This window comes from Nicotiana tabacum, chromosome 17 (assembly GCF_000715075.1).
Source record: "Nicotiana tabacum cultivar K326 chromosome 17, ASM71507v2, whole genome shotgun sequence".
NCBI classification, from domain to species: Eukaryota; Viridiplantae; Streptophyta; class Magnoliopsida; order Solanales; family Solanaceae; genus Nicotiana; species Nicotiana tabacum.
The window spans coordinates 73,288,203-73,298,147 of record NC_134096.1 but is presented as its reverse complement, the minus strand read 5'-3'; the positions used below and the strand labels follow the sequence as shown (position 1 = coordinate 73,298,147).

The following is a 9,945-nucleotide window of genomic DNA, read 5'->3' as shown; positions in this document are numbered from 1 at the left end:
GAGAATCATGTGCATACAAAAGGCTGGGCTGATACCCTTTATGTCTGCCATGGTCCAACCAATGGCAGTCTTATATTCTTGTAACACCTGCAAGAGTAGCTCTACCTGCACAGCTAGCAAACCAGATGATATAATAACAGGCAAAGTAGAATTAGGCCCTAAGAAAGCGTACCTGAGGTGAGCTGGAAGCGGTTTCAGGTCCAACTACGGTGGCTCCTCTATTGATGGTTTTGCAGGTGGTGTTGCTCTTTATTCTAAGCGTAGGGGCTCGAATTGAGGTTCCCTTTTCCAGAACCCTTGACCCTCGAGAGCCATGACCCACTCCGCCAGCCCTTCACCATCCATCTCTTCCAAATTCATCAAACAGGCTTCTAGTGGATCCCTAACATTAAGGGTCTCATCCTTCTCTTGCAGTATCACATCCACGGCCTCTACTAGCGAGTAATTTGTAAATTCGCTGGGTCTCCTCATGGATTGTTGAACGGTGAATATTATTTCTTCATTGTTCAACCTCATTTTCAACTCTTCAGTCTCACAATCAATCAATGCTCCCCCAGTGGCTAAGAACGGCCTTCCTAGAATGATGGGTATCTCTTCATCCACTTGACAGTCAAGAATAACGAAGTCTGCAAGGAATACAAACTTCCCCACTTGAACAAGCACATCATCAAGAATTCATGTCGGTCTTTTGGCTGTGCGATCAGCCAGTTGCAACAACATTGAGGTCGGTCTAGCTATGCCAATGCCCAATTTTGTATAGATTGCCAAGGGCATCAAGTTTATACTGGCCCCCAAGTCACACAATGCTTTAGCAAAAGCATAACTCCCAATGGTGCATGGGATAGTGAAACTACCTGGATCAGACACTTTTTGAGCCATAGATCTTGTCACTTCCGCGCTGCAGGTCTGTGTCCGAGTTATAGTGGACAGGTCCTGGAAGTCAAATTTTCGTGACATCAGATCCTTCATCATTTTTGCATACCCTGCATTTCCCTCAAAGCATCCATCAGTGGAATATTTAATTGAATTTGTCGAAGCATTTCTATGAATTTTCTGTATTGATCATCTTTCTTTTGCTTTGCCAATCTCTGAGGGAATGGTGCAGGAGTCAACCTCTGCCCACTGCTTGTTGTCTTTTCTTTGTTGGAAGCTTTTTCTACCACTTGTTCTGAGAGTTGTTCACCTTCCTTCTGCTTACCATTGTCAACTTGTGCTTGTTCAATTACAACCTTGTTGAGCTCTACTGACTCATCTGCCTCTAATGTAATTGGAGTAGTTGGCGTAGTTTCTCTCCTAGATTGAGCAACTTCTTTCTCTCTATCTAAATCTATTCCATTCCTCAGACTCACTGCCATTAGCTGATTTGGGTTCTGTTCCTTTGGGTTAATATTTGTATCTGCAGGCAATGTTCCTTGTGGGCGATTGTTCAAGGCTATAGAAAGCTGTCCCAATTAAGTTTCAATGCCTTTGATTTCCGAATCATATGCTGCTAAATTTTCTTGCATCTTACCATTTGTCCCAATTAGTTGTTACAGCATGCCCCTGATTTCTGTCATGTTGTTGTCTTGCTGTTGATGAGGTGGTTGGTAGGACAACTGTTGTTGGTGCTGCTGATTATAGCCCTGTTGCCTTTGATAAGGCATGACTTGGCCTTGTGGTCGTGCGCTTCCTGGATTGGGGTTGTATTGTGGCTGGTTTGGTCTGTACTGCTGGTTTGGTACTGGTCTCCATTGCTTCCCACCTTGCCTCTGACCTCCGAAATTGTTGACATAATTCATGTCCTCTCTGAAGCCCTGGTTGTCATTCTCTCCACTCAACGAGCACACATATGACTGGTTTACGCAAAGAGTGCATAAGCCTCCATTTGTTGTATCAACAATGTGCACTTGCTTTGTACCCATCTCATCAATATTCTTTGTCAGTAAGCTCATCTGGGTCATGAGAGTGGCTTTGTTCTCTGCATTGGAATTGTTTGGGTCAAGAGCAACAGAATGCACTATTGGTGTAAGTGTCGTACCTCTAGTCATCCGGCCTGAATTTTGAGCCATCTTGTCGAGAAGAATCTTGCACTCTATGAACGTTTTGCTCAAAAATGCACCCCCAGCTGAAGCATCTACATTGGCCTTCAAACTGTCTGCCAAACCCATGTAGAATCTCTGTCCCAACATCTAATCTGGAATGCCATGGTGTGGACACTTCATTAGCATACCCTTAAACCTCTCCCAGGTTTCTTGCAAGGTCTCAGTCGGTTTCTGCCTAAACTGCAATATTTCATCAATTTGCCTTGCAGTCTTATTGGGAGGATAAAACTTGTTTAAGAACTGCTTGACTAATTCTTCCCAAGTAGCAATGGAGTTTATTGGGAGCGAATTCAGCCAAGTTTGGGCCTCTCCACTCACCGAGAATGGGAACAGTAATAGCTTAATTATTTCAAGAGTCACATTCGGCTGTCTTTGAGTCACACAAATTGATTGGATGTTCTTCAGATGTTGTTGTGGGTCTTCGATGTATGACCCGGAGAATAGTCCCTTATTCTGCAACAGGTGCAGCATGTTGTTGGTAATATGGAATGTCTCTGCTTGTATCTGAGGTGGCCAGGTTATCAGCAGTTGGTTGTGCCCAATCATAAAGAGCAGCTTCCGGCACAAGAGGTGCCACCAATCCATTGTTTGGGTCAACACGGTCATTCTGATTGTTTATGTTGATGTCGTCCACGTTGTCCATTTCACTTTCGAGTTGGTCTTTTTGTTTTAACTGTTTGTTCTTCTTGTTGGCCCGATTCAATGCCCTGAATGCTTTCTCGGGGTCTGAGAGTCCTTCAAAAAGTTCACCAGTCCTCAAAGAGCTTCTAGGCATACACCTGAGTCACAGAAGAGTTCAAACGTGAGAATTTCAATGGAGAAATTTTAACACCGTAGGAAATTGAACTTAACTAAGAATCCTAGCAATTCTTCTAAGTTGTAATAAATAACATCATTAGATCCCCGGCAATGGCGGCAAAATTTGATCACGCCCAACTATGCCTTGTAAAAAGGGCTAAGCGGTCGCTGCAAATATAATCTGGTTCAAGTCTGGAGTCGAATCCCACAGGGAACTAACCTATTTACTACAACTTTTAACAATGCTAATGATAAGCTCAGACAATTTCCGGATGCAAGATTTCTAATAGAGCATAAGTGGAATTTATTTATCTAATGAAAAATGACAACAAAATTATCAATAATCAAGAATAAGGTTGAATTCAAAGGTAAAGGAATCTAGGGCTATTTATTTCCCCAATTGTCGTACTAATTCTTGACACGTTAGCTATAATCTCGCCGTAATACTCTATGAGGATTATGAGTTCCGGGCTACCGTAATTATCTCTCGATCAATTACGATAATTTACTAGAAGCATTCTCTCGAACAACTCTAGTTAACAATTTATGCAACTCAGAATCATACCACCAAAGCTACGTTATCTCTAACCCTGCTTTTAAATTCAAGTAATTAATATCTTAACTTACCCGAAAGTGGTGTTGTTCAACAACAATCTAACAAGTGTTCTTTCTCAAGCAACACAAGGTAACTAGACACGATTAATCAAGGGCCCTTTCAATTAATCACAACACAACACATAGTTGAACAATCATAGAATAAGAACGGCTCAATTTTATCTAAACATAGTCAAAACTTCATCCAACAATTGGTTCCATCAACCCTAGATGATGGGTTTAGCTACTCATACTAATAGATAAAAATTCACTATAACAATTCATAATCAACAATGGAAGTAAGAAGAAGATGATGAAAACTCTTAGGAAATTCTTCGTCTTCTCTTTCTTGTTCTTGCCTCCAAAATCTACTAAAAACAGCTCTCCCTCTCTTCTGGGCGAATTAGGCTTCATATAGGTTTAGGTTAGTCACCTTAGAAATTACATAATTGCCCTTGAGTTGTTGGCCTCCGTCCGCGGCCGCGGATTCGACCACGGATCCGGCTACGGATTTCAACCAGTGTTCTGCCTCCAGTGCGTGGTCCAATTCGCGGTCAACTCCGCGGCCGTGCACCTGGAAGGGACCTCCCCGCTTGCTTTTCTCGCTCCTTTTTACTGGGTTAACCTTCGATTGGCCTTCCACACTCCATATTGACTCCAAAACACTCTGTAGCTTCCTCCTAGCTCGGAGTGGCTCCTGCAAAGCATAAAATTCTTAATTAGAGCATTTTGTTGTCTTTTAACATTCAAATATCAATAAAGTACGGCTAAATTAGAGTATAAATAGTGTCTAAATTGCATAAATATAGCCTACTATCACTTACCTCAAGAAATCCCTCAAAAATGCTCTCAAGATATCGCCAAACCCGAGCTCAAAATGTTAAAAATGAGCAAAAATCGAGAACCCTTGCATTTAAGTGTTCTGTCCAGAAATCTCGCACCTGCGACGCCGTACCTGCGGAATTTCTATTGCAGGTGCAGAAATGACTTAAAGGGACTGGGTCCGGATCTGTGAGCAATGGGCCGCACCTGTGCGCCCGCTCTTGCGGAATTCTTCCGCTTCTGCGATCCCTCACGCCCTGGCCCCTTCCGCTTCTACACTTCATCTTCTGCATCTGCGGATGCGTAGTTGCGGTTATACCTCTGCACCTGTGACCTTTGGCCTCTTCCTTCAAAACCGCACCTGCGTCCATTGGCTCGCTTTTGCGGGCTCGCATCTGCGGTCCATGTTGTGCAGGTGCGATTACACCAGGTGCAGCAGCTTCAGCTATTCTTCCGAAACCAAATTTGACCCGTTAACCATCCGAAACACACCCCGAGGCCCCCGGGACCTCAACCCAATATACCAACAAGTCCTAAAACACCATACGAACTGAGTCAAACCCTCAAATCACATCAAACAACGCTAAAAAGATGAATCACCCTTCAATTCAAACTTAATGAACTACAAAGTTTCGAACTTCTACAACCTATCAAATCACGTCTGATTGAGCTCGAATTTTGCACACAAGTAATATTCGATAATATGGACCTACTCCAACTTCCGTGGAATCCGACCCCGATATCAAAAAGTCCACTACCGGTCAAAATCTCCAAAAATTCGACTTTCGCTATTTCAAGCCTAAATCAGCTACAGACCTCGAATTTACAGTCCGGACATGCTCCTAAGTCCAAAATTACCCAACGGAGCTAATGGAACCGACATAACTCTATTCCGGAGTCGTCTTCACACAGTTCCGACTACGGTCAAAATCCTAAGACTTAAGCTTCCATTTAGGGACTAAGTGTCTCAAATCACTCCGAAACCACAATGACAACCTCCCGGTAAGTCACATAAGTAGAAAAAGGTACGGGGAAAATAGTAAATAGGGGATCAGGGCTATTACTCTCAAAACGACCAACCGAGTCGTTACACGAACACCCCTAGGCTGGATTGGCCATAAACAGTACCGAGTAACCAAATAATTTGTGACTAGTATTTACATCAGGTCTTTCTACTGAGATGTCATATTCTTCATATCATGCAGTATTGATCTATTTCACTTGTACTGAGTTTAACTGTTGAACTTGAAAGCATGCCTACATTTTTGTACCATTATTTATACCGGACTGTACCTGCGGAGCTCGTCACTACTTTCAGCCCAGAGGTTAGTCTTGTTACTTATTGAGTTGGTTGTACTCATACTACACTATACACCTAGTGTGCATATCCAGGTGCTTTCGGATACGGCGACTGTTAGATCTCAGAGTGCTATCAGTTGGAGACTATCAAGGTAGCTGCCTGGAGTCCGCTGACCTTGTCTCTCCTTCTTTCAGCTATTGTATTGTTCTATACTCTCAGACAGTGTTTTATCAGCCAGTATTTATAATAGATGCTCATGTACTCAGTGACACCGGGTTTTGGGAGTGTTTATATTTGTGTTTGTGAGGTTTTCTTCTGCTTAATTTAATAATTATGTTTTCAAATTGAAGAGATATGGTGGTTTATTGAGATTGTCGGCTTGCCTAGTATTGAGATAGGCACCATCACGACATGTGTGATTTTGGGTCGTGACACTGTCATAATACCGTAGTCAGTTCAACGAGAATTCTTCTCAAGCTCATACAACGCCAACCATAAAATATCCCAATCGTCCGCTAAGCTCGCATTCATTCTCTTAACGCTCAAGTCAACTTTCTCAACCATATTCAAATTCAAATCTCAACACATATGCCCCGCTGGCTATAAAGAAACTCTCCACTCACATTATAATGAACAAACCTACGTAGATTATTCCACAGGGTATAACCCACCTGCTTAGCCTCAAATTGGTATCTTGTTATACAATTTCGCAGTCACAATTACTATGCAATCACTTAGTCTATCTGAGTCCAAACTCATTAATCAGACATGGGAATTTAATTTGTCCCAAAATTTAACAACGTGAACGATCCTTCAAAACATTCATACTCGATATTGTACGTCACATCAAAATGAAAATCAAGCACCCAATGGCCTTTCCTTTACATTTCAAGGAAAAACTTCTCGCCACATTCAAATCGTCTTAATACATCCCGCAGTTACATCATACTCATCACAAAGCAATTCCACCGCTCATCGAGCCACAAATTTTACTCGTAGGGACATTACCGGACATATGAGTCCAAATGTACAAGTTACAACTGAAGCTACCAAGCTTAAGCTGCGGTCCAACCATTGCCTCAAGTCCTCCAGACTAGCCCGTCACCAAAATACAGAATACACATCTCAAACCTCGTTCATGGGATCACAAGCCAGCGATGCACAACTGACACTGAGCGTTCACATGCGCATACGAATGCGTGGAAGGAATTCAAAGAGCTACGTTTAAAGCTTAATCAATTTCGCACAATAAGGAAAGAAAGATGGGAAATTATCCTAAATTCCCTGTAGCCTCTCAAAAATAAATATAGACGCCATCATACCGATCCGCAAGACTCTACTAGACACTTGCTCATGGCTTGTAAAACCTATGAACCTAGGGCTTTGATACCACCTTATCACGACCCAAAATCCAACTAGTCGTGATGGCACCTAACCCAACCCGCTAGGTAAGCCAATTATCAACTATCCAATTCCAATGAAATTAATAAGGCAATTAATTAAAAGAAAATATATGAAACTAATACATTTCCCCAAGAACTGGTAGTACATGAGCTTCTAATAATATAGTATACAAAGTTGGTATGAAGTAAATACATCATCTATTTGAAAAGTACATAAACAGAGTTTTATGAATCTAAGGCTACCATGAACAAGAGGCAGTTACAATCGGAACGCAGGTACATCTTCAGATCCAGCTCCCGACGTATGCAGCAACATCAACAGCCAATATCTGCACGCAAGGTGCAGAAGTGTAGTATGAGTACAACCGACCCCATGTACTCAATAAGTAACAAACCTAACCTTAGGTTGAAAGTAGTGACGAGCTTGTACCAAGGTCAGAGTCCAACTCCAATAACCAACAACAGTTCATAACAACATAAAGCAAGTAATAAAAGAAGTAACTCAAAGAATAAATGCTCAGCTAAATCATGACTTTTGAAAATAGTTCTGCCTTTCAAGTGTATCAGTGAAAATCCCAAGTCGTTTACCGAAGTTGCCAAAATATGAATAAGTTTGAAAACAGTAATTTTCCCAAAAATCCTTTCAATAATAAACAAGATGTTTCATTTTCTTTCCCGCTAGCCAGTATAAAATCAATGCATCACTATTCCCATATATCAACATGTTTGAGAAGTCATGAATGACGTGATACCGTACAACATGAGGAAAATACATCTCTATGCTTGTATGTCATGTGTGCATGTCAATGCAATATATCTCACAGATGAACTCATGTACTCACACTCTAAGAGTACTCAATCTCACTTTCTCACACATTTCACTCATCATGCTCAATTACTCGGTACTGTATATGGCAAATCCGGCCCAGGAAAGATCCATCCCGGAATATATACATCAACTGATCATCAGTCACTCAATACTGAGTAGGGCCAATCCAGCCCGTGGAGAAGATCCACATCCAGGAATAAAATGCTTCGGAGAAGATCCATGTCCAGGGAAGATCCATCCCTCAATAATATCAATCGCGCTCACTGGGGGTGTGCGCAGACTCCGGAGGGGCTCCTTCAGCCCAAGCGCTATAATTCGCACAGACAACTCACGTGCCATAGTATCAATATTAGAATCAATCAGGCCCTCGGCCTCATTCAATCATCAATCTCTCCAGTCTCTCTCTCACGGGCTTACAATGTCATGAAACTAGCCCGAAAATGATAATATGATGTATTAATAAATAACAACAGAGACTGAGATATGATATGCATATGAATGCGTATGACTGAGTATGTAATGCAATGAAAGCAAATAACTCAACACCAGAGATGACCCCAGTGGGTCCCAGCAGAATAAGCATGTAGCCTAGACATGGCTTCTAACATGAATCACAGCTTGATAACTCTAGTACGTAGAGATTTCAGATAAGTTCAGGTAACTACACGGTACCACAGAAATAACGGAGTCACAGTTAACACGGTGCACGCCCACACGCCTGTCACCTAGCATGTGCGTCACCTCAACACCAAACACATAACACATATTTTCAGGGTTCATACCATCAGCTCCAAGATTAGAAGAGTTACTTACCTCGAAAAAGACGAATCCAATTCCGAGCAAGATCAAAAATGCTCTAGAAATTCCATTATGCACATATCAACTCCTGAACGTCTCGAATCTAGTCACAATTAAGTTGATTTAGTCCACACAATTATAGAAATTAATTCCATAACAAAATGCTAATTTTTCCCACAAAAATCTGAAATTATACTCCAAAAATTGCCCGTGGGGCTCATGTCTCGGAATCCAACAAAACTCACAAAATCCGATAACCCATCCAATTACAAGTCCAACCATACTAATTTCATTCAATTACGACTCCAGATCGACTTTCAAAACTCAAAAAATTATATTATGAATCTTTAGGCCAACACCCCCAATTTCCTCATTAAATTCATCAACTAATTACTAAAAATGAAGATAGATTCATGGAATAAAATCACAAGGGATTCAAGAACACTTACATCAAGTTGTGTAGAAATATTCCTCTCCAAAATCGCCCAAACCGAGCTCCAGGGTCCGGAAATGGGTGAAAAATCACGAACCCTCGAATTTAAAGGGTTCTGTCCAGTCAATCCACATCTGCGGACAAGAGGCTGCATCCGCGACCTTCGCTTCTGCGGACGAAGCTCGCACCTGCAAAAGTGGTCGCTTCTGCAGCGCGCAAACTAGCAGCCTTCAACAATGCAATATGCAACGAAATTGATCTGAACCTCGTCCGAAACTCACCCGAGGTCCCCGGGACCTCAACCAAATATACCAATAAGTCCCATAACATAATACGGACCTACTCGAGGCCTCAAATTATATCAAACAAAGTCAAAATCACAAATCATACTCTAATTCAAGCCTAATGAACTTTGAAATTTCTAAATTCTACAAACAACGTTGAAACATATCAAATCAAGTCCGATTGACCTCAAATTTTGCACACAAGTCATAAATGACATAACGAAGCTTATTCCCATTTTCAGAATTGGATTCTGACCCCGATATCAAAAAGTCAACCCCCGGTCAAACTTTCCAAAAATACAATTGTCGCCATTTCAAGCTTAATTCCACTACGGACCTCCAAATAATTTTTCGGATATGCTCCTAAGTCTAAAATCACCATACGGAGCTATTGGAATCATCAGAATTCAAATCCGAGGTCGTTTACACATAAGTCAACATCCAATCGACTTTTTCAACTTAAATTTTAAATTACGAGACTAAGTGTCTCATTTCACTTCGAAATCTCTTCGGACCCGAACTAACTAATCTGATAGGTCATTATAAAGCTATAAAGCACAAATAGAAGAGTAAATGGGGGAACATGCCCGTAATACTCAAAAC

At 41.5% G+C, this 9,945-nt stretch overlaps 1 non-coding gene across 1 annotated transcript; it reads left to right on the top strand.

Annotated features, from left to right (window-relative positions):
* Positions 1 to 2,178: 2,178 nt before the first annotated feature.
* On the top strand, positions 2,179 to 2,285 carry LOC142172233 (small nucleolar RNA R71). The gene has a single exon (XR_012701607.1). It is a non-coding gene; the product is annotated as a small nucleolar RNA R71 (small nucleolar RNA).
* Positions 2,286 to 9,945: the final 7,660 nt, after the last annotated feature.